The sequence below is a fragment of the Rhinatrema bivittatum genome, chromosome 7 (genome assembly GCF_901001135.1).
Source record: "Rhinatrema bivittatum chromosome 7, aRhiBiv1.1, whole genome shotgun sequence".
In the NCBI taxonomy this organism is placed as follows: domain Eukaryota; kingdom Metazoa; phylum Chordata; class Amphibia; order Gymnophiona; family Rhinatrematidae; genus Rhinatrema; species Rhinatrema bivittatum.
This window is the reverse complement of record NC_042621.1, coordinates 155897392-155921436: the sequence shown is the minus strand read 5'-3', so window position 1 is coordinate 155921436 and position 24045 is coordinate 155897392. Positions and strand designations below refer to the sequence as shown.

The following is a 24045-nucleotide window of genomic DNA, read 5'->3' as shown; positions in this document are numbered from 1 at the left end:
AGTGGCTGCCACATTCCTATCAGTCCCCTGCAAGTTGGGGGGTGGTTGCCTCATTCTCATCTGAGGCAGTTTCCTGCAAGTTAGAATAGGGGTCAGTCCCCTTTGAGGTGGATTCTGCAGGAGTAGCTGCCTCAAGAGTACTGGTGTAAGGGGCAGGTCTCTTTGGGATGATGAATGGAGAGTCTGCATCCTCACCATCATGCTGGCATGCCCTGTTAGTTTTTGTTGTGGCTTTCTTTGTCATGCCAGAGAATGTTTTAACTTCATTGACAGGTTGGGCCGTAGGAGTTCTGGCAATGATGTTCTGGCAATGATGTTCCTGGGAGTCCTCTTAGATGGAATTAGAGGCTGCATTTTTTTAGATCTGATGTTCCCTGGCACTGGCAGTTATGTTGGAGTGATGGGCATCTGCAATTTTGGCGGTAGAGGAGGGGGTCCGAGCTGTGTCAATTGGGCAGTCCTAGAAGAGGTGGTAGGGATGCTAGGACCTTGGCTCCCAGAGGTACAGGTGGAGTTTGGGTGGAGGACTTTACAGCTGCCAAGGTGTTAGTAGCAGCTAGAGATGAGGGGGCAGCAGAGGAGGGCAGCTCAGGGGTGGCAGACTTATTGGCTTTCTTTGCCTTGGGGTACACTTTGTGGGTATACCCCACCTCCTGGCACAGGAAGCACCTCTGTGCTGTAGTAGATAGTATGTGGGATAATAAAAGAACCCTACACTTCCTCTCTTCCCTGAGCCACCTTCATGGTCACATGCAGTCTATAGGACAGCACGTGGCATATTCCTGTGCCTGCATCCCAGGGGTATCATGGTGATAGGAGAGTGATCCTTCCCCAGGGTGTGCAGGTGACCCATTATTACTGTCTCAGATGTATAGGGTGACATATTTGTTAGCACCACCTTGGTTCCGGGGACCTCCAGAGGCTCAACTGGTATGAAGACCCTCTCCACCAGGCAGTGTACAGAGAAATAATACTATTTTCCCATACATCCTGCCAGCCGCCACAATGGCTGCAGGGCCCACCACATCGGCTAGTGCCATGATGTGGTCCTTGATAGTTGCCCTTCCCATTGCTGGATACCTTACAATGTACCTTTGGGTTAGCCCATGGAAGGGATAGGTGATATATTGTATTGGGTATGGGTCCTATTGCCTGATCCTGGTTGTTGTGATCATCCTCCATTCCTCCCAGCAGAGCCACCAGCTGCACCTGATATCACCACCGCATAGGATCTTGTTTATCTTGGTTTGACTGCAGTAGAGGTGGATGCAATGAAAGGGAAGAAACCTGGGCTCTGAGCTTTGTCTTTATTGTGCCCTGCTGCTGCATGAGGTGTTTTAGTAATGTCTGCAGCAGCCACCTCTGAGGTGGAAGGAAGAGTACTGTCAGCCAGAATGGCTGCCTCAGTGTAGGAAGGAGCTGAGGCAGGAATGGTGTTTGCAGTGGCTGGCATAGTAGTGCTAGCTAGAGATGTGAATCGTGTGCCCGATCGTTTTAACGATCAGGTTCGGATGGAGGGAGAAAAAAATCAGATCGTTAGAGATGTGAATTGGAATCGGTTCAAATTCCAATTCACATCGTTAATTTTTTAGTGAGGCCTGAGCAGATAAAAAAAACCCCACTCCGACCCTTTACAAATGACCCCTTTGCTCTCCCACCCTCCCGACCCCCCCCCCCCCCCAAAATGTTAAATTACCTGGTGGTCCAGTGTGTGTGTGTGGGGGGGGGGTCCCGGCCCGATCTCCCGCTCTCGGGCCATCGGCGCCATTTTGGCTACCACTGATAAAAATGCCGCCGATGGCCCGATAAAAAAAAACCCACCCCGACCCTTTACAAATTACCCCTTTGCTTCTCCCACCCTCCCGACCCCCCCCAAAAACCTTTTACATGTACCTGGTGGTCTAGCGGAGGGTCCGGGAGCCATCCCTTCAATCATAACCTCGGTGCCAGACTGGTTTCAAAATGGCGCCGATCGCCTTTGCCCTCCCTATGTCACAGGGAGCGACCGTCGCTCCCTGTGACATAGTGAGGGCAAAGGCGATCGGCGCCATTTTGAAACCAGTCCAGCACTGGCACCGGCACCGAGGATATGATTGAAGGGATGGCTCCCGGACCCCCCGCTATACCACCAGGTACATGTAAAAGGTTTTTTTTTGGGGGGGGGGGTCGGGAGGGTGGGAGAAGCAAAGGGGTAATTTGTAAAGGGTCGGGGAGGGGGTTTTTTTATCGGGCCATCGGCGCCATTTTTATCAGTGGTAGCCAAAATGGCGCCGATGGCCGGGGGCGGGAGATCGCGCCGGGACACACACCCCCCCCCCCCCCCCCCACTGGACCACCAGGTAATTTAACATTTTGGGGGGGTTCGGGTAAAGGATTGGTTTTAAAGGGTCAGGGTGGGTTTAGGGGTTGTTTTGGTGTGCCAGTTTTCCTGCCCTCCCCCCAAATAATTCCCGTACTCGATTTAACGATTTTTCACGATAAATCGAGGGAATTCCTATTGTATCGAGTCCCTTACTGATTAATGACGATTTTAAAATTATCGGACGATAATTTAAATCGTTAAAAAACGATTCACATCCCTAGTGCTAGCCACTACAGGGTCTCCCAAAAAAGGGGGTCTCTACCCCAGCAGATAACAGGTGTATTGTGCCCAGCAACAGCATTTTGAGGTGTTCAGTGATAGGAAGTGCTGGAAAGCAGCTGCAGCTAAAGTTGTTGCTATAGCTTTTGGGGTGCCAGCCAGAAAATCATGGATGTTCTTCTTTGGTATTGAATTCCAGCTGGCACCTTTTTTCCCCCAGCTTTCTTGGGGCCTGCTTGAAGCTGCTTCTTCCCCAATGCCCAGGCTATTCTGTTTATTGAGGTATAGGCAATGGGGACTGGGATTGAAGCAGCCTCTACTGAAAATAAAAAAGAGGTGAGGGATTGCTTAAAGAGTGATTTTTATTTTAATTATTTTTTTAATAATTAAAAGTGTAAACATAAATTAACAGAGAAGTCTTAAATGAATCTGTACTCTAAAAGACAGTGCTCAGGGGCCTGAGAAGTACAAAAAAACTAGAAATAAAACTTCCTTAGAAAAGAAGGCTCCTTGGCTGCTCTGGGAAGGCTTACAGCAGGTATCTGATTAGAATTCAGCCGGGCTTCAGAGCTTGTGGCCGACTAAGGAGCTGAGACGTCCCCCTCCCAGAGCTCCAGGAGCCTCAGTAATTAAATAAAGAAAATAAAAAGGTAGGAGCTTACTGCTCTTTTAACTTAAAATCTAAAAAGGCAATTGTTGGGGAAAGGTTGAAATTAAACAACTAAATCAAACAAAACCACTGAAATAAAGCTCTCCCTTCAGCTCCAATGGGAGGCTGAGGGAAAAAGCACAACAGAATCTAAAACTGTAAAGCAAATTATGAATGGGTGTGTAGATGAATGGGGGAAGGGAAGAGAGGCTGCAGCTGGTATGCAGGAGAAGGCAGAGGAGCCGCCTTCCTCTCAAATAAACAAATCAAATAAAAACCTAAATAAATTAAATAAGCTCTAAATAAAAGTGAGGACTAATGCCTCAACACAAACAACTAAAATATGTCAAAATTATAAAAATAAAAGATTAAAATATGTAAAAATAAAGGTTTCTCTGCTGTAGGAGCTCAATGTGCACACAGCCTCTCTCTAGGACATAAAGCCAAGCCTGAAAATCTGGAGCCAACTGGCAATCCTACTGGAGCAGTAACCAACATTATTCACCTCTAACAGTTTCCCATAGAAAACAATGGGGGTTATTTTTGGAGGCTTGCTTCTCTGAAGATTTTACCCGCCAATGTTTCTAGTTTTCGAACACCTCCAAGATAGTCACATTTTCTTCCTGCATGCCAAGTTTAATGAATTTCCACCTCTATTTTTGGAGCATTATTGTGCCCTTGGATTAATGGACAGACATCACTCCTTTTCATATAATTCTTTTAACATTCAATTTGTCAGAAAGCATAAAAGCAAGAGGCATAACTTCGGGTATGTTTAGGTCGGGGGAGTAAAACTATGTTCGTACTTGGCAATTTCCAATGAAATGTTCCTTTGAAAGTTAGTAATAGTATTTGTGTACTTTGCAGTCTTGTGGCCTACTCAAAATTGCCCCTCTTAAATCATTTAAATCCTAATTTTATGTTATTCAATAATGAGTTATATGTTCAGTGAGTGCTTGAATCAAAGAAAGAATAATAGGTGAAGGTTTAAAGTGATAGTTTTATTTAAAATGTTCTGACAAGGGAATGTCTACTTTAGTGTGCTCTGTTGAAATACAGTGAAAACTGCACTGTCTGAAATATTTACTGTATCAATGAATTCACTGTAACTCGATTCTACAGCATCTTAGATATGAATAAAAGGTTAAACACTGCTTGAAATACCTTTAAATCAATGCTGATGGTAATTAACCATACTGGGGTAAGAATAGAAAATTGATTTTCTGCATGAGTGACTTTCAATAAGGTCCTAGGGATTAGCAAGGTTTGCTCTTATAGCTCGTGATGTCCTCCATTTAGAATCACTCTGGAAACCCTAAGAAAGAGAATAATATAATTTAAAATACTGAATGTGCTTTAGGAACATTTTTACATGAAATAATGAAAACACCTATTCGTGTTTGCCAGTTCAGAAATATGAAGCTTTGCACTAGGGTATGTGCCTCTTATATTAATATGTGAAAATGTTTGATCATTCCAATGAAAACAGATGAGTTTTACGTGAAAATATTTTTTTATGTTCAATCCAAATGTTTGCATGCTGAAATTTTGCATCTGACTATGCAGCTCACAGAGAGCCAATATGTTTGCATTTTATTGTTGTCATTATCTTTTTATTGTACCCAGCCTTGAGCATCAGGTACGGTGAGCTATAAATAAATAGTAACATTTGTCTTAAAATGTGAAAGAGCAAAAAAATTGGTATTAGTCTTACACCCCCCCCCCCCCCCCCCCCGGGTAAATATTTGTAAGAAATACCTGTTTTCACTTCAATTGTTCACTTTTGGAGATAATTAGAAGAGACAGTGAGCTTATCTGAAATGAGAAAGAGATCGGACCATATTTTCCATTTATAATAAAGTCACTGTGTGCTAAAGGATGAATAAGTCGACAATGAATGCATGGGATTTGGTGGACAAAACTATTTAACTGTGCATCCAACCTCAACGGGGTGGTTTACAAACAGCCTGCATTGCTTCAAAGCCTGCAGCACTCGCAATGAATTTTCAAAGGAGAACTATATTGATAACACACCCACAAAAATTGCAAGTGCAAAGACCATGGGTACTTTTAGCCCTCCAGACCTTGTAGACAATTTTGAAAGGGAAATTATAAGGAAAATAACACTGTCAAACATGAAAATCTAGTTTATGTATGCTATTACTCTAACTTGCCCTCTCCCTACTCCCATGAATGCTTCCCCACAATCAAGTTAAAAGTATGCATGCTGTGGAAGCCAACACATACTTTTAGCTGGGCAGAAAAGAGTAACTATATCAAGCCAGCTGGCTTTAAAAATGGTTCTCAAAATGCTTAGGGACCTCATTATTAGTAGAAAAATAGGTGTTAACCTTAGAGATATCTACAGACTGACATGAAGTAGGCTGAGAACCAGGAAAGACGCTTTTTGAATTCTACTTCTCCCCAGATGCTGTTTGTGACAGCAGGCAAGTCATTTTACCCTTGATTGTCTAAGGAACAAAGTGATCTATTTACTAAAGTGTGGTAAAAATATGCCTTTCCCTGTACGTACCAGGATCAGTCCAGACACCTGGGTTGTGACTCCGCACCAGCAGATGGAGACAGAGCAAGACTTGTCGGGCACCCTCCATATAGTAAGGCACCACCCACAGCTCGTCAGTCTTTCTCTGTCTCCAGCAGATGGGGCAGGTTCACCCACAGGCTCTGATGATCCCTGGGTAGTGGATTAGCTAGTCAGGGTTGTTGGATTTGGTTTGTTTTTGGTTTGATTTGTTTGGATTGATTAGAAAAAAAAAAAAAAAAGGAAACTTCCAAAGAAAAGTGGGAAAGCTTCGCTCGTCCTGAGAGCCTCCCAGGGGGGTTGTAAGGTCCTGAGGGGACCATCCCCCCCTGGTCGAGGCCGCTGCTGAGGGTTGAGGACCCGGCCTGTCTCTGGCAGCAGCGTCGGGGGTGACACCGGGGAGCCCGGTTCACTCACCCCCGCTGGACCGGACAGTTTCAGGACCAAGATCAGCGACAGGTAGAAAGAAGAAAAAAAAAAAGGATTTTATTTTATTTCTTGACGTTTTCGCTGTTGTGCCGTCTGCTTTGGTCTTCGCGTGGGGAGCGTTCCGTGCGGGAAAGCATAGGGCTGATTTGTTTGTCCTTGCTGTCTTCGTTCTCGGCTTCGGTGGTCCGGCCCAGGGCGGCGCATGCCGGGGGGGGGGGCTCCGTGTGCGCGGGGGTCGCGCGACGGGTCACTCACCCCCGCAGGAGCAGGACAGCTTCAGCGCCCCAGCCAGCGGCTAAGTATTTAAAAAAAAAAAAAAAAAAGACTTGTTTTATTTTCTGGCGCGCCGTCTCTCTCTCTCTATCGCTCCGGTTTTTTTTTTCTCGATCGGGGCTGCAGGGGGGAGTTGGGGACCGCGTTTTGGGGTGCGTTTTTTTCGGGGCTTCTCGTGGCGAGGCCGGGATGCCCAGGGGAACGGCCTGCCGCGCGTGCCTTCCGCGAGGGCATTTGTAGTAATTGCGTGCCGGGGGGCGAAGGACCGTCGTGTGGCGGCCGGGGGGGCCGTTCTCGGGGGTCCCGGTCGCCGCCGCGCGCCATGCCGGCAGGGGCTGCCAGGGCCGATCCGTTCCCGCTTAGCGCGGGAACGGCGGCCATTTTGGAGTCCGTACGGGAGGCCGCGAGGAGAGCCCTGGGAAATGGCGGCCAGCCACCCCCTCTGTCTCCTCAGCGTCGGGATTCGGAGGGCGAGGTCCCGGGGGCCCGGGGATCAGATTTTCGGGTCTCAGGGGAGGACTCCTCCGAGTCGGAGGGGGCCTTTTCAGAGGATTTTGCGTTACTTTTCAAAAAAAAAAAAAAAAGCGAAATACAAGCGGTCCAGGCGGAAGACACAGAAAGTCTCAGGGGGCAGGGAGGGTCGCTCCCACCCCCCAAAGAGGTCGGCCCGGCAGGCAGGCAGAAGGGGCGGGTCCGCCCCGGGTGAAGAGACCGGCTCGAGGAGACGCTCGGGAGTCCGATTCGGAGTCTACCCCCTCGGAGGAGGAGGGGGCGGTCTCGGAGACCGCGGAAGGGCCCGAGGGGCCTGATGATCCCAGTCCAGCCCAGCCGGGCGTAGGAAAAGGAGCGCACGCAGCGGATGGGGATGATCCCAAGGTCGTGCGGCTCTTCAAACGGGGTGAGCTCTCCCCCCTTCTCCCGGCGATCCTCGAGGAGCTGGGGGTGGAGCCCCCGCCGGTGGAGACCCGTCAGGGGGCGAATATGGATCTGGTGCTGTTAGGCCTCGCTGGGCCCACGATGGTTTTCCCGTTCCATTTTTCTGCTTCAGACATATTGTTCCGGGAATGGATACCCCGCGATGCAGGACCTTCTGAGGACTTTCGGCTAGAGCCATGGTCTCCTTTGGCTCCGCAATTGGGCGGCGAATGGATCTTCCAAGGCGCACCTGGGCTCGCTCCTTTTTAAGAGGAAGTTATTTGGCAAACAACTGGATGACCGGATGCAGTCCCTTGGTGAAAACCGGGCGTTCAAGTTACCGGAGGACAGATACAGGGCTCGGACTTCGTTTTCTAATAGGTCCCGCTTTCGTGGGCCCAGAAGTCGTGGCCACAGAGATCGTCGGGGGCCCCGTATAGATCTGGTTCCTCTCGACAGTCGTCGTGTTTCCAGTCCTTTCGAGGAAGGAAGTTTGGACGGCAAGGCGGTTCCTCGTCGGGGACCGGTCCGATGGATGTTCTGTGGAAGTGGTGGATATTTGGGTTGCACAATTGGGAAGAGTAGGTGTCTTTGGGTCACAGATCTCTACCTGAGGCCACTGTAAACCACGTGTTTCTGGGTTTCTGAATCTACTGTGATAGTGGGGGAAAGTCTCTTGAATACTGTAAGGTGGATGTGGCTTTCTTGATGGCTAATTCAGCTTTAAGGTGAGGCAACTCCTTTTTCATTTAAAAAAAAAGTTGTGAACAAATGGGGCAAGCCCTAAGCCTCCAGATGGTTTGCTTCAAGACAAAGGCACCATAGTTTTCACTTTGAATAATAATAAATGCTGTTCATTTGATTAGATAGAAAACTTCTTTAATCTGATAAAGATTAGCAATTAATCTTGTAACCAATTACTGTAAATATATACCCCAGCAAGACTATATTAGAAGAGCATGTTCTGGGGTGGGTGAGTAGAGGGATAGAGACGGAGGGAGGGAGGGAGGGCTTTTAACAGTTGAAATTAATCCTTTTTACAAAATGTTCCCTGACATACATTTAGTGTGCGTTTATCTAATCCACTGAAAGTTAGGTTTTGTTTTTTACTTTTACAAAACTACAAAAGTTGACTAGATTCCACACTTTTGTTTCTTAAATTAAATCTTCCACCTCAAAAAAACAAATTCACACAATAATGCAAATATATACAACACCTATACTTGAATCTAAGATAATTTAAACACCAAAAAGTATCCTGTAGTTCTTTTTCCTTCTTTTTCCTACTACTCATGGTACTTGACAGGTACATGTATGATGCTTCTCCTGATATCTTCTTTGAGATGGAAGTGAACTGTAGTATGGGTCAGCAAAGTCTCTTTCTTCCCCAATTCACACTGTCTCCCCTTGGGATGACTCCAGAGTCATCCCTCCCGTGGATCCTTTGACATTTTCTTAGTGAAAGGTACTCCTTTGGATATTAAACAAAAATCAGAGTCCCTGAGTAATAGGACACTCAGTATAACCAAAAAGAAAAACCTTCACAGGTTGGGAAAACTTAAAACTATGAGATGAGGAAGATAGAAAAAAGTCCTTCTCAAGAGAAAAGAGAGTGTCCAAAACATGGTCTTTAAAAGGCCCTCTATCTCCTTTCTGAATCCAGGACTCAACCCTAGAGACCCCAAAAGCCTTACTCCTTAAAAAATAACAGACCCAGGGGGCAACCATGGACATGATGTCCCTGGAAGGGTCAACTCAAAATTCCACACAGTAAAATGGTGGCTAGGGTTCATATAGCAATGGAGCACACCATTTTCCATCTCCTACATAGGGGAGCTACAAAACCACACTAAACATTTTAGTTCTTCTCATTACTAGTTGGAACATTACTTCTGGTAGAGATCCACTGAAATCTCTATGACCAGTCCTAAAAACAGAATTATTTGACAGCCCAAATAGCTTGGATTGACTTTATTTAATATTCACAATTATCAAGCACCTCAAAGGCCTTACGAGTAGAACAGATAATAGGTTTATCTTGTTATCTTAGAAAGGACAGAACCAGCAATGTAAGAAAATAGCAAAGGAATATCTATCTTGCACTCCAAAATAAGTCAACCTGGAGAGCTGTAATTCTCCATTTGTAATAGCCTTGTCTCAATATGAAGGTATTATGTTAAAAATGGACTTCTCCCAGATTGTTGCGCTCCGCTGGTGGTGAGCACTAGGGGTAATATGTGTGCCCCTTGTGGTAAGACGGACCTCATCTAGGGTTGGAGGTGGCCAGGCCCCTGCCGACCTGCATACCTGAATGAGGCCAACCATGCAAGGTTGGTCTCTGAGTGGTCCTCCGACTACTCCCAGCCCTTTCGGACCTGCTGCAGGGAGCAGCACAGGCGGCAGGCCGGACAAGAGATGAGGGCAGACAAGGGCTGAAGCTTGAAAGCTGAGACAGATGAAGGCTTCAGGACTCAGGAGAAGAACACAAGGCATCAACAACAGGAGCGAAAGACCTCCGGAAGGGCGAGCAGGTGGAAGCTTTCCCAAGGAAGGCATCTGGAACTAGAGAAGATGGAGGCTCAGTGCATCAGGAAAGTCCGAGGCAAGGATAACTCTTACGGACCTTGGGAAATCCAGACGAGATGAAAAGGAGTTGGAAGACTTAGATGAAGTCAAGTGGGCACTGTTCCTCAGGGCGCCCTAAACAGCACACTACTCAGGGCGGACCCAATGGGCTGGTCATGGACCACCCTGTCCTCTACGTGCCCTACACAGCCTAGGAAGGCTGGTCACGGACCACGCAGGAGCTGGGCAGGCTCAGGAAAGGAATCCAACTGGCAGGAGCTCCAGAGACCGGAAACAGGAACCGGCGGAACAGATTTACCCTCGGAGTTGCCACCTGGAGGGCTTGGGGAGCTGGAACATTGCAGGAACAGACATCAGGAAGATCAGGTACATAAGGACCTCTAGCCAACGAGGACGTCAGGCCTTCTGGAACATCAGGAGGGCAGAGACGGAGGATGACAGGAACATCAGGACATCAGAGATCAGGATCAGGAACAGCAGAGACAAAACGAAGAGGGATCCCTTGAAATAATGGAACACCAAGCAAGAGCAGGAACATGGAGTCCAAAAGGAAGGAGAAGCTCCTCAAACGACTGGCTCATTGCGAAGGCCCCACTGACTGGAAGTTGAATTCCTTTAATAGGGCTGCAGACAGGCAACTCCCTGGGAGGAGTTTGGATGGGCCACACCTAGCTGACCATATAACTAAGGAGAAGTGCTGCGGGCCAGCCCCTTGGGAGAAGGGCATGGCCCAACCCAGGAAGTCCATGCAGACCCAAGCAAGCCTCAGGCAGGCCCCAAGGACATCGAGGCCTCCCAGGCCCTGGAGCAAATCCTGGATAGTTAGTAGGCGAGACCCCGGCTTTGGAGTGGCCTCTAGGAAAGAGGTGAGAAGCCTCCCGTAGCAGCTACAGGAGGATTCATAACACAGATGCTTAGGAAGCATTCATTTGCATTGCACTATTCAGGGAAATTTCTTCCTCCACATATCTTGGTAGAATTGACAGTAAACAAATCAGATAGCATACTCAAGACAAATAAAATTTGAGGGGTAATGGACATTTTGATAGCCTCAAGCCCGCCCACCATCATAGGTGAAAAAAGGGGACCACTAAGTGCATGCAGCTTGAACATGGGATATTAAACTCTTCCTATTCTAAATCATCCCAAATCATATAGCCAGGCATTTAAAATCTATGGGCCTATTTTAAAAAACACTTATATGAATAAAACTGGGTTCTACTTGAGTAAATATAGTTTACTTGAGTAAGTGGGCTTTTGAAAATTACTATGACAGTATGTTAGGGCTGTGCATTCGTTTCTAACATATTGGTAATCCGCAACGTATAGAGCCATATTTGTTGTATTCGTGGGGAAGCGAAGCGTATCACGATTCCCCACGAATACAACAAATCTTCGCAGAATTATTCGGCCATCTAAAGGAGCGAATTTAAACAAACCCCCACCCCCCCCCACCTTCATGACCCCCCCAAGCCTTACCAAAACTCCCTGGTGGTCCAGTGGGGGGTCCGGGAGCCATCTACTGCACTCACGCTCTCGGCTGCCTGTATTCAAAATGGCGCTGATACCTTTGACCTTACAATGTCACAGGGGCTACCGGTGCCATTGGTCAGCCCCTGTCACATGGTAGGAGCAATGGATGGCCGGCATCATCTTGTGATCCTACCATGTGACACTGGCTGACCACTGGCACCGGTAGCCCCTGTGACATAGTAACGGCAAAGGCTATTGGCACCATTTTGATTACTGGCAGCTGCCAGCCTGAGTGGAGGAGATCACTCCCGGACCCCCGCTGGACCACTAGGGACTTTTGGCAAGTATTGGGGGACCCTCCTGACCCCCACAAGACTTGCCAAAAGTCCCTGGTGGTCCAGCGGGGGTCCAGGAGCGATCTCCTGCACTCGGGCCGTCGGCTGACAGTATTCAAAATGGCACCGATAGCCTTTGCCCTCACTATGTCACAGGGGCCGACCAATGGCACTGGTAGCCCCTGTGACATAATAAGGGCAAAGGCTATCGGCGCCATTTTGAATACTGGCAGCCAACTGCCCGAGTGCAAGAGATCGCTCCCGGACCCCCGCTGGACCCTCCTGACCCTCACAAGACTTGCCAAAAGTCCCCGATGGTCCAGGGGGGATCCAGGAGTGATCTCCTGCACTCAGGCTGTCGGCTTCCAGTAATCAAAGTGGCACCAATAGCCTTTGCCCTTACTATGTCACAGGGGCTCCCGGTGCCATTGGTCAGCCCCTGTCACATGGTAGGAGCACAAGATGGTGCTGGCCATCCATTGCTCCTACCATGTGACAGGGGTCGACCAATGGCACTGGTAGCCCCTATGACATAGTAAGGTCAAAGGCTATCGGCGCCACTTTGAATACCGGCAGCCGAGGGCGTGAGTGCAGGAGATGGCTCCCGGACCCCCCGTTGGACCACCAGGGAGTTTTGGTAAGTCTTGGGGGAGTCAGGAGGGTGGGGGATTGTAGTTAATTCAATTTTAGCCGGGAAACGAATAAGAATGAATGCATTAACATATCGGGGGGCCCCCCTTGCCGAATGCAATGTATCTGCCCCCGACGAATACGAATTCTGAATGCAACATATGGCGTCCCTCTACACATCCCTACAGTATGTTACATTCATATACGTAACTCCTTTGAAAATTCACCTGTATAGCATTCCACTGTAAAGGATAGGACAGAAACAGCTTTTTCTTATAACGAACATTCAAGAGCACCATTTCTTTTTTGTTTTTTTTTTTAATTTTATTTATTTAAAGATGGTCAAAATTCTACAAAGAATCAACTTTGCACAGAAATACATGGACAAAGATATAAGGAAAAAGGGAGGAAAAGGAAAAGGTAGATAAATATAAACAGAAGCTATAAAGATATATTGATCCATCAAAAAACTAATTACAACAATAAAGTGGGAGCAAGAAAACAAAGGGAGAATATTGTAAAAAAGAAGCTAGCATAGCATGTAAATCAGACTTATACAAACTCTAGATTTGAATTGGAGAAGAGGTTAGTGGCCTCTTGGAATTCAGAAATGCCCTTAACTGCTCAGGAGCAAAGAGAATAAAACAATCATTATATTTTATAAAACATTTGCAGGGGTATCAATGAAAGAAGGCACATCCTAAGGACATTGCCTCTTGTTGAAATACAAGAAAATCCCTTCTTCTTTCATGGGTCATCGTTGAAAGATCAGGAAACACACAAACAGACTGACTGAAAAATAAAGATGATAAATTCCTGAAATATCTGCGCATAACACAACTCACATCTTGTGAAGAAACAAAAGTAACCGACAAGGAAGTTCATTCAGTACTTACAGGTGCAGAACTCTCAAGAAAATCTGTCTAGTTAGAAAAAGCAGGGAAAGATTGAACACTGGAATTACCAGAAGGAACCAGAGGAAGAAAAAACCTTTTATTAATGGATGGAATACAATCAGATTGAAACTTTAACACCTCAAAGAAATATGTTTTTTAAGTAATATATATTTCCCCTAAAATCTTTCTGGAAATTAAGTAAACATAAATTCAAATGCCTAGAGTTGTTTTCTAATTGCTCAGTCCTTCTAGATAGTATGTTACAGTCCTTTACTGGAGTAGACTGAAAAGCTTGTCCTGCTCCATTTTAGAGACTTTATCTGAAAGAGATACTATTTGACCATCATATTTGTCCTCCATCTGCTCCAACTAAGTAGAAAGGACATTTTTATTTTTTAGGAACAAGCAGTGAGTTCCCGAAGCCGACCATCAGAGGGAATCTTGAGTGACAATGGCATGACGAACAGCTACTGCAGAGAACCCCCTCACTCGATGATACTGAGCTTCTCTGAACCAGATCCAAAGAAGGCACCACCACAGCTGCATCTACCCCAGAAGGAACAGGCAAACAGAGGGAGAGACTGAACTGATGGAAAAACCCTACCCCGATGGTCATCCAGTGGCAACACATATTCCACAAAGCTGTCTCCAACATCGAATCAGACCCCTCCAAAACAGTCACTCAAAGAACGCCATGGGACTGGATGATGAAAGAGGACAATGAGCTAGTGGAATTTGTTGGTCAAAAGGGCTCAAGGATGCCTCTGCTGCCAACACCCACCACACAGGCAACATCAGGCTCCTCAGTTCATTGAGAATAAGTCATTGAGGTGGTATACGAGGTAATCAACTGTTGCCCCATATGGTAGGGGATATTCCTTTTGGAAGACATTACTTCTGTTTCTTCTTGAGTTTCTTAAGAAATAAAAGGCAAAGCCACCATCTTGGCTCCTAATCTCCGATTTTAACCAGATGACAATGTAATCAGAGAAACTCTTTTGCACCTGCTACAAAACAAGTGTAAAGTTTCCATACCTCTATACCTACTGAATTCCAAATTTTCAAAGGAAATCTCAATGGGGAGCTTACCTTACAATATTTGCTTGAACGGGTTTCAAAAAATAGTTTATATAGGACTGGCCCAAAAAGATCTCATATGTAAATGTAATTTTACTTCTCATTGTTTAAATGGTTAAAAGTAAAAAATAAAATCAGTGGCCTATGTATCACCACCTTGTTTTCCAACATCTGTGATATGAGTAAAGGGAAACTCAGAGGGGAGGCAGGTTTGAGGTCCTCATACTAGCCCAGTCTTCAAGTGTCTATCATAAGAAATATCACTGATAAAGTAGTTTAATAACAAATGCAGGGATCTCTGTATATATAAAGTTGCCTATATATCTCCAGAAATTGATGTTGAAATTTAATAAATTTGAGTAATGACTGCAAGTATCATAAGTACAGACCAAATATTAGCAAAGAGAACACTTTTAGGCTACCGCAATAAAGAATTCAGAATCAAAGCTAAGAGAATAAAATATGCATTTTTTTTTTTTTGCCTGATGATTAAATGAATGGGTGGCAATATTTCATTTTTGCAGAGATTAGTAAAAAGCTAAGGCCAGCACTAGTGATAGCACACTCATCTCTGTTGGGAATAAAGCTCAGATGGATTATTTAAACAGGATGGCATGCCAGTGAATATGGCATGTCAGGGCCCCAGATTTTTCTTGATGGACCTGGATAAGAATCACAGATTTGATCTGAAAGAATGAGACTGAGCCACAGCAAGAGCCTGATCTGGTGGAGGGTACACTTGGAAATAAAAAGCCATTGGGGAAAAAATGGAAAGAGGTAAAGGTGACAATGACAAACTAGGCTTCTCTTCTGCTGTCATAGTTATTGATGAGGGTAATGATGGTGGTGGCGACACGGCTAATCCAGCTGGCAGTGATACCACCAGGTCCAGCCATGAGATAGAATGCCCTCCAGTAGCAATGCCCAGGGAGATTTTTCTATGCTGACAGCAAAATCTCCTATGAAGCGACATGCTGCATGTGTGATAGCACCTGCAGCCAAGGTTTCAACTAGGAATGTCTTGGCACCATCAGCCTACATTGATTGCCAACAGAAAATGTCTTCATTAGTGCCACAAATAAAAAAAAAAAAAAAAGATAATTAGCCAGGAGGCAATGCCAGTCAGATAATAAAAAATAGTAGCAGCACACCAACAGTCTTATCAGTAACCCACACTGCACACAGGGTACAGTGCAACCCTCTCCTATATGATAATAATTGCTGTTGGGATTCATTACTTGTCATTTTATCATCATTAAAATTATGTGACAATCAGGACCTTAAAGGAGTAAGTTGCCTGTTGCATTGCTCACTTTGCACAAAAGTATAAAGATTCTACAGAAACAAATGAAGGTAGAATATTTTTACCTTTCCCTACCGTTTAGCATTTTTAGACAATAGAGCGAATATTCTGTGTGCACTCAGGATGGAACACTAAGCATATTCCTTGTTTACGTTTATACCAAATTGCCCATTATTTTTCAGCAAAACTAAAAGAAGCATATAAGTAGAAATAAAGGTAAATAAACAGGTTATAGATGAAACCTTTTAACTGGATTAACAATATTTTTGTGACTAGTTCTCAAAAGTTATACACTGCTCACCTGGTCAATGAAAAATGAACTAAAGATAAAGATGTCTGAATATTTATCAAGTAAATTGTAGGCTGGCTTATTACAAGCAATAGAATGTGAAATAAGGTAATATCATTACATATGTTTAAGTATATTTTTTATTTGTTTAGACATTTGAAGGATTTGGTGGCCCATAAGCATGTTAAAATGAATACACTAAGTAGAAAGGCTTCACCTCATAGGAAAGTAGACACTATTCAGTTCATATGTAAGGACTTTAAATTTTAAAGTGCCTACACTTAGGGCCGGATTTTCAAAGCTCTATGCATGTAAATCCAGTGGATTTACGCGTGTAGAGGGGCTACGCGCACCAGGCCTATATTATAAAGGCCCGGCGATGCACATAAAGCCCCGGGACGCTTCTAAGTCCCGGGGCTTCGAAAAAGGGGCGGGGCAGGGCCAGAGGCCACTGGCACAGCAGCTATTTGCTGCTGTGTTGGAGGATCGTGCCGGCAGGCTGGCAGGACGCGCAAAAGGTAAGTTAATGGAATTGGAATGGGGGTAGGATAGGGCTAGGGGGCGGGAGGGTTAGGGGAAGGGGTGGGAAGGTTAGATTAGGGGGAAGGGAACGGGGAAAGGCTGCGGGCGCACATGGACGCCCACACATACCTTTGAAAATTTACCCCTTATTGAACAGGTACATAGCATGCTAATGACCTTATTAGTCATTAGTGTTTAGCACATTTAGTACCAAATCCCCTGATCAGGAATTAGGTTTATCATGCACTTTAAGCTTGTTAAACTAATAGCTCCCTCCCATCTATGATCTCAACAAAAAGCAACTCACCATCCCCTGAACTCCTTCCCACTCCTGATCCCATGCAGAAGTGACACCCTGATCCCTGATCTCAAGCTAAAGTAGCCCCCCCCCCCCCCCCAAGCCTCTTCTTACTCTTTGATCCTAAGCTAAAGTGACCCTCTAAACCCTCCCAATCTTTCTCCCCCAAACACCCAGGAACACAAACGTGTTCCCATCCCCTAAACCAAAGCAAAAGTTGCCTTCCCACTCCCCAGATCTCTCCAAAAGAGGTGAGATTGAGCCAGCAGAAGGATTTTCCCCTTACCTTTACCAGCACTGATCTAGTATCACATAGCAACGCCATGAACTTTGAAGTATACGCGTTCATGGCAGGAGGAAGGTGTGTGTGTGTTGCCAGGAGGACATCAAAGGTGACTTTTTGCAAATGTCTTTTTTCCTAGATTAATTGGTACTTTGGACCAGTTAGCACTGGGGGCTGAGGCAATTCAAATGGGCTTATGGAGTAAGGGCTGTGCTATGCATAGCATATGAGCTCTATATTTAATGCACTTTTCATAGCATATGTGAACTATGCATGATCATTATTCTACTACATTTGTAATAATTTTATACTGTACATGCAAGAAAATGTGTGCTAATTTTTAGCACACTCTTAGTACATAAGTCTCTTAAGGGTGAATTTTAAAAGCCCAGCACATGCCAAAACTGGCAGATACGTGAGTATGTCTGGTCGGCAAATACCAATCGGATTTTAAAAGCCGCTCATGTATGTGCGTATCTCCCGCTACACTCACAAATAAGAAGTTGCAAAAAGGAGGAGGGGTGGGGGAGAGGTATGGGCGGGACATGGGCGTTCCGGGACTTTAACCTGAAATGTGTGCTTAAGTATTCACGTGCACAAGCGCGCTCCGAGGTCCCCTGCTGTGTGTTTTTACCACTGCTATGGATGGGGTGTAAGTAATAAAACAAAACAATCTAGGCTAGTCAGTGGGGTTTTAAGGATTGGTGCTAACAGGGTAAAGCGAGGCTATTTAACTAGAGGGGTTAGGAAGTCCCCTCCCTTCGCGAACTGGGAACAAACTGGGGAAACTGGTAATTGCGTCAGCGCGTGTCTACTAAAATCCCCCCACTTACGCGATTGAGATGGTATTTGCATGCGCAAGCGCGTGTCCATATAAAATTGTGCACACGTGTATGAGCATACAGCCTATTTTATACCGCTCGTATGTTATAAAATGGTTGCGCCTTTTGGCATGAGCCGGCGTATGTTAACACATGTGCTGGCTCTCATGCTTGTTTAAAAGTAACCATCTTAGAGTGCTACAAGAAAAATGAGGTGGACAAAAAAAAACAAACAATTTGCAGATACAGGAACACTAGTAACGAGTGAGGAAACCAATGTCTCTGTTAAATTTCTTTGCGCTTATTTCATAGTGATTGATCATTTTAATTTCAAACTTATGTTAATTAGGGATGGGCATGGGCAAAGTTTCATTTCATTTGTTTTTTTAGTTCAAGCAACAGCCTCCCATATTCATTCCAAAATAACTTATTCATTCTGTTTGTGTTCAGAAATTAGGGAAAGTGTCTTTCGAATGGGTGTGCGGGCGCACATGTACATGAGTGCATCGGCGTGCACCCAGAGATGCTGCCATTATAATAGTCTAGTTGTGAGGATGTATGTTCTTAACTTTGCAAGTGGGCATGCACATCCTCATAAAGTCAGGATTGAGCTGGGCAACTGGGGGAATTTAATAACAGGCGGGCAGCCACGCCATGATCAGTTTTACCTGTTTGCCCACTAGTTCGCCCAGTTTAAAGCTAGGTCCTTCAAACCTACCCGTTTTTTTAGCCTACACTTCCCCCAGTTAAAGCCCTCAAGGATACCTGTATTTTTTTTTTTTACTTACACCTCCTCCACAGCAGAAGTAGACTTGTGTGGCACTGGACCTGGGTGTGCGCCCAGGCGGGTAGGTACTTGCATGCATATCTCTTGGCCATGGCCTAGAACACCAATGCCCTACCCAACCATGCCCCTTTTCTTCCAATGCAAGATGTGTGCACGTTGGCACATGCGCACACATCCCTCCATTTTATATAATCGGGTGGGCATGTGCATATGCTAGATGCATGCCCATCTCTCGATTTTGGCACACACATCTCTTATCAAATTCACCTCTATGTGAGTAAATGTCATTTTGCATGCATAAGGGGTATTTTTAAAAAGGATTTACATGCTTAAAACTGAGTTTTATGTGTATAAATGCACTTTACATGTATGTGGGCTTTTGAACATTGCTATAATATATGCCATTGAATTGTCAATGCATAAGTGCACTTTAAAACATGAATTTTAAAAGCCAGTCATGGACATTAATTAGGAGATATGCAAATATGTCAGGCTTGTGCTCACTGAGAAGATTTTAAAAGCTGCCCAGATACGAACATAAATGCCACAGCAAGCACATCTCGGACGTTTTCAAAAAGAGGTGGGGTGTGGGTGTGGGCTGGGTGGGGCATAGACGTTTCAGGGTGTGAAGCTGAAATGTGTGCATAAATACTTACATGCTCTGGTGCGTGCTGATGCCCCCTGCTGTGTAACTTTACTTCTGCCATGGATGCCATGTGAGTGATAAAATAAAGATAAACAGGTAGATCGGCAGGATTTTAAGAGTCTGGGATAACTAGGAGGAGTGAAGGCTATCAAACCAGAGGGGTTTGAAAGACCTATTTCTTAACTGGGTGAACTGGGGACAAACTGGTAAAATTGGAAATGACTTCAGTGTGCGTCCCTTCTAAATGTCCTTGATTTACGCGGTAGAAGCAGTATTTGCATGCACTTGTGCACGCCCACTTAAAATTTGGCATACATGTGCATGTAGCCAGGCTATTTTATAACATGCCTGCATATACATATGTAAATTATAAAACAGCCACGTCCCTAGGTGCAGGCTGATGACCATGCACACATGTGCACGTGCACGCCAGTTTGACAGTTACCATCTAAGTGCAAAAATTGCTATGGTCGTATGTTACATTTTCACATGTAACTCCTTTGGAAATTACCTCCATAAAATTGAATTTTGTACACGTAAGTTGTACTTACATGCATACAATCAAAATTTATATGTGAAAGAACTACTAAAAATGATCAGAAAGAAAGCACATAGTAACAGAAACATGATAACAGAAAAAGACTTAAGGCCCATCTAGTCTGCCTATCTATCCAATTTATGTAGCCCTTACAATTCCCATCACTTCCTCAGAGAGCCCTTGTATTTATCCCACTTTTTCTTGAATTCAGATAACTTTTGTGTCTCCACTACCTCCACTTGTTGGCCATTTTATGCATTCACTACCCTCTCTATTAAGAAGTATTTCCTATGATTACTCTTGAGTCTACCCACCTTCAACCTCATCCCATGACTTCTTGTTCTACAACAGCCTTTCCATTGAAAGAAGCTAGCCTCTTGTGCAAGGAAGTCTTTGAGATATTTAAATGTCTCTACCATATCTCCCATATCTTGCCTTCCTTCTACCCAATTCATGTTTATATTTTTAAGTCCATCTCCATATGCTTTAGAACAAAGACCACTGATTATTTTAGCAGCCACTGTCTGGACCAACTTCAGTTTATATCCTTTTGAAGATACAGTCTCCAGAACTGTACACAGTGTTCCAAAAGGGGTCTTACCAGAGACCTATACAGGGGCAATTTCACCTCCCTTTTTCTGATAAACATTCCTCTCCCTATGCACTAGTGCTAATTAATCTCTTTCAATGTCTGTTATATGTCCAATATAAACCGTGTTATGGATTTTTAATCTCATTTTGATGGGCCTCATATGTGGGCATAGATATCAGTGCATATTAGCAGAGACTGTTAATGCCGATAATATAATCATTGGACCAAAAATGATTTTTATATACTTGTGAATTCACCATCGATTAGTGATGTACTGTTAATCAATTTTTTTATTTAAGAATATAGCGGTAACATATTCAAGTGGATGTTACTTAGCTCTTAGCTGTATTGTAGTAAAGAAACACTGTTTTATAAAGTCAAGAGGCTGTAGGTGTCAAAGCCCGACACGGACCGTGTTTCGGCGGCTGCCTTCTTCAAGGGGCCAAATTTATGTATCGTGATGTCAGCGGCATTTCTTCCAGCTAGTAATGCATAAATTTGATTAGTGATGTACTGTTAATCAATTTCTTTGTTGACTGTTAATCAATTTCATTTGTTGTACACAGTTGGAACATTTGGCCATTCTTTTGATTTGTCTGTGCTTATATGGCTATCATCCCCCCTTAAAAAATTTCTGTGAGAGATTTTTTGATTTATATGTCCAATATATGCATATTTTAGGTATATTTTGCATACGTACCAAAAAAATATTAAGCTTAAGACTGTCAATTTGCACCAACAGTCTCTGAAAATATACTTATCACTAAATTGGACATTCTAAAATCCTAAACAGAATTTACCAGGTAGGTAGAGTTATATAAGAGAAGCAGAATCAATGGCAATGTATAATTCTACCTATAGTTTTTGTTGTGCTTGGAAGTGGACCCTTGTCCTGGAGCAGTGGAAAAATGGTTCCCTGGTAGGGACCAGGAAGCACCTGCCCCCAGGGAGTGGAGCACAGGAGGAGACAGAGGCTAGGATGAGCTTCACCACTGGAAGCCTGCAGTGCCCCCGGGTGGAGCCCGTAGGGACCCGGGCCGCTTGGACTTAGGTGGGCCTTGCAGGGTCTCCCGGAGAGGTAGTAGAGAAGCGTGCCCACAGACAGCAAGGGCGCTTGGTCAGACTTGAGGCTGTAGGTTTGGAGAAGCAAGGAAAGCCCATACAGCTAGGCGATGACAAGGCAAGGGACAAAGCCAGAATCAGGAGACGTGGTCAATGGCAGCCGAGGTCAGAATCCGAGAATCAGTCCGAGGAGTAGTCAACGAAGCAGGGGTCAGGTTCCAGAGGTCATACGAGGTCACAAGGCAGGCAGAGGTCAGGATCCAGGCAGCGAACAGAATGGTCAAGGAGCAGGCCGAGATCAGTACCAGAGAGACAGTCCAAGGGTACTACCTGGGGAGACAGGACAGACTGACGCTGGAACAGTAAGATGCTGGAACAAGGCTGGAACAAGACTGGAACAAGGCTGGAAGAAGACTACGGAGGCAAACTAGTACACTTACAGTGCCGACCCGATTGCCAAGGCAAGGAAGTGCAGGCAGGGACTTCCTTATATCGTACATTCAATCAGGGTGAGCCACGGAGCTAGGACCCGCCCTGGCCCTACAAGAGGCTGGGTGGTCCATGCGCATGTAAGGGTGTGGCCAATGCCACTGGGAACGCCGAACTCTGGCATGAGGCCTGATGTGCTGTGGAAGGCCCGGCGACTGCCGCCACAGGACGCCGAGGCCTGGAGGAGCTTGCAGCTGCCGCTGGGGAGGCTGACCCATGATCTGCAGAGGAACTAGCAAGGTGAGCATGCCCTTGCGCGGGCCTGGCGCGGACTGGAAGCGCAACAGTTTTGTAGTTTTAACATCACTCCTCAAGTCAGATTCTTAACTTCTGAAAAAAAATGTGATTTTTTTTCAAACCCCTCTTCTCCCCTCTAATACAATAATCTGCAAGCCTCTGTTCTCTACTGATATTTCAATTTTCTACTGCAGTCCTTAAAAATCTAGTCAGCATTGCCCAACCCTTTTTACTAACCTAATCACACATCGAATATTATAAATGAAGAAAATATTTACTATTACTATATTTATTTGTATTTTTTAAAGAAAACTGACTTTTGAATGTTAATGAAAGATGTAGAAATAACCAGAAGCTAAGGATGAAGCCTTGATGATTGGTGCTACTGCTCTCAAATTTCAAGCTTGTGCTAATTCCATTCCTTTTGTAAGTATTTTATTGTTAACTAGGTATAGTGCTTAGAAAGAATAATATTTTTCATAGACTTCTTTTTCTAATACACTCCATACACCATCATCAACACTGGAGACATGCTGGTAGAAGGGTTCTATACCTTTCATTATGAGTTTTGGATCCATGATGTTCCATGAATCCCTACAGTTTCATGCAAGCATTCAATTATTACCTATAAACACTGAGTTTACTATATGATGAGTCAAACAGTTGTGGTCAGGTATATAAAAAAAAAGCCCTGCATTAATTATGCTTTGTTTTATTTATAGATTCCAAATCTGCATACTTGAAAAAAAAATATCAGGGGCAACAAGATCCATTTAATAAACCTGCAATCTGTCTGCTCTCTTACCTGTCACTATTACTGTTGATACCAGAATGGAAACTGTGGCACTTAATAACATACAGTTCTCTTCATTAAAGAGAATGTGAGTGTTAACCTGTAATTGCCTCTTCTCTGTAGTACATATCTCAGGCTATCAAAAAGAATTAAATTATATCACCTCATGATATTAACCATTTTCCTATTACAACTTTAAACAAGAAGTTCTACCCAGAACAAGAGACGCCTACCTTCTGGGAAGCATGCAATTTAGTAAATATACCCATAAACCAATCAGCATGATATTCAGTGCTAACTGGTTAGTAATCGATGAATATCAAGATGTTAACCTGTTAAAATGTACCAGTTAACTTTGGTCCAACAAAGCTTTGAATATCTATCTCTCAAAGCAATGGTGTGGAGGGAGGCAGGATATAAACAGGAAAACAAAAAGATAGCTCTTATTTAAATAAACACAAATAATTTATTACCCATTCTATCCAGTGTACAAATTAGTATTCACAATAAAACAAAACCACATTTTACAATATTACAAACAATATGTTACATACCAAGTGGCATCTCCAAGCTGTATATTATAATAACAAGTGCTTATCTCGCTGTCTAATGTGTTTTACTTCCAGAGCCTAACCTGCATATTCGGTACATTTTCATCCCAAGCAGTGCCTAAATTGCATTGCCCAAAATATCCTGCATATTGTCTACAGTTCCAAATGCCTGACTAAAAAATGCCTAGTTGGAAAAGCTAAAATTGCAGTATGATGTGATGACAGTCCTAAGCTATTCTAACCAAGACACATTTTGATAACATACCCCTTTTTTGGCCCCTGAGGAAGGAATTATTCCGAAACATGAGCCGTATCGGACCGGCAGACATTAGTTTATAAAAGAGATAAGTGTCTTTGGTTTTGCTAATGATTTCACAACAGTATAAATATAGGGCCAGATTTTCAAAGGTCTACGCACGTAAATCGGCTTATGCACGCCTGGCCTATT

General features: G+C 44.4%; 1 long non-coding RNA gene across 1 annotated transcript in view; it reads right to left on the bottom strand.

Annotated features, from left to right (window-relative positions):
- The window catches only part of LOC115095550, a 198419-nt gene that overhangs the window by 5313 nt on the left and 169061 nt on the right, over positions 1-24045 (bottom strand). The window contains exons 6-7 of the long non-coding RNA XR_003857811.1: positions 4989-5045; positions 4395-4545 (exon numbers count right to left, since the gene is read on the bottom strand). This is a non-coding gene — a long non-coding RNA (uncharacterized LOC115095550). The remainder of the gene's footprint in view (positions 1-4394; positions 4546-4988; positions 5046-24045) is intronic.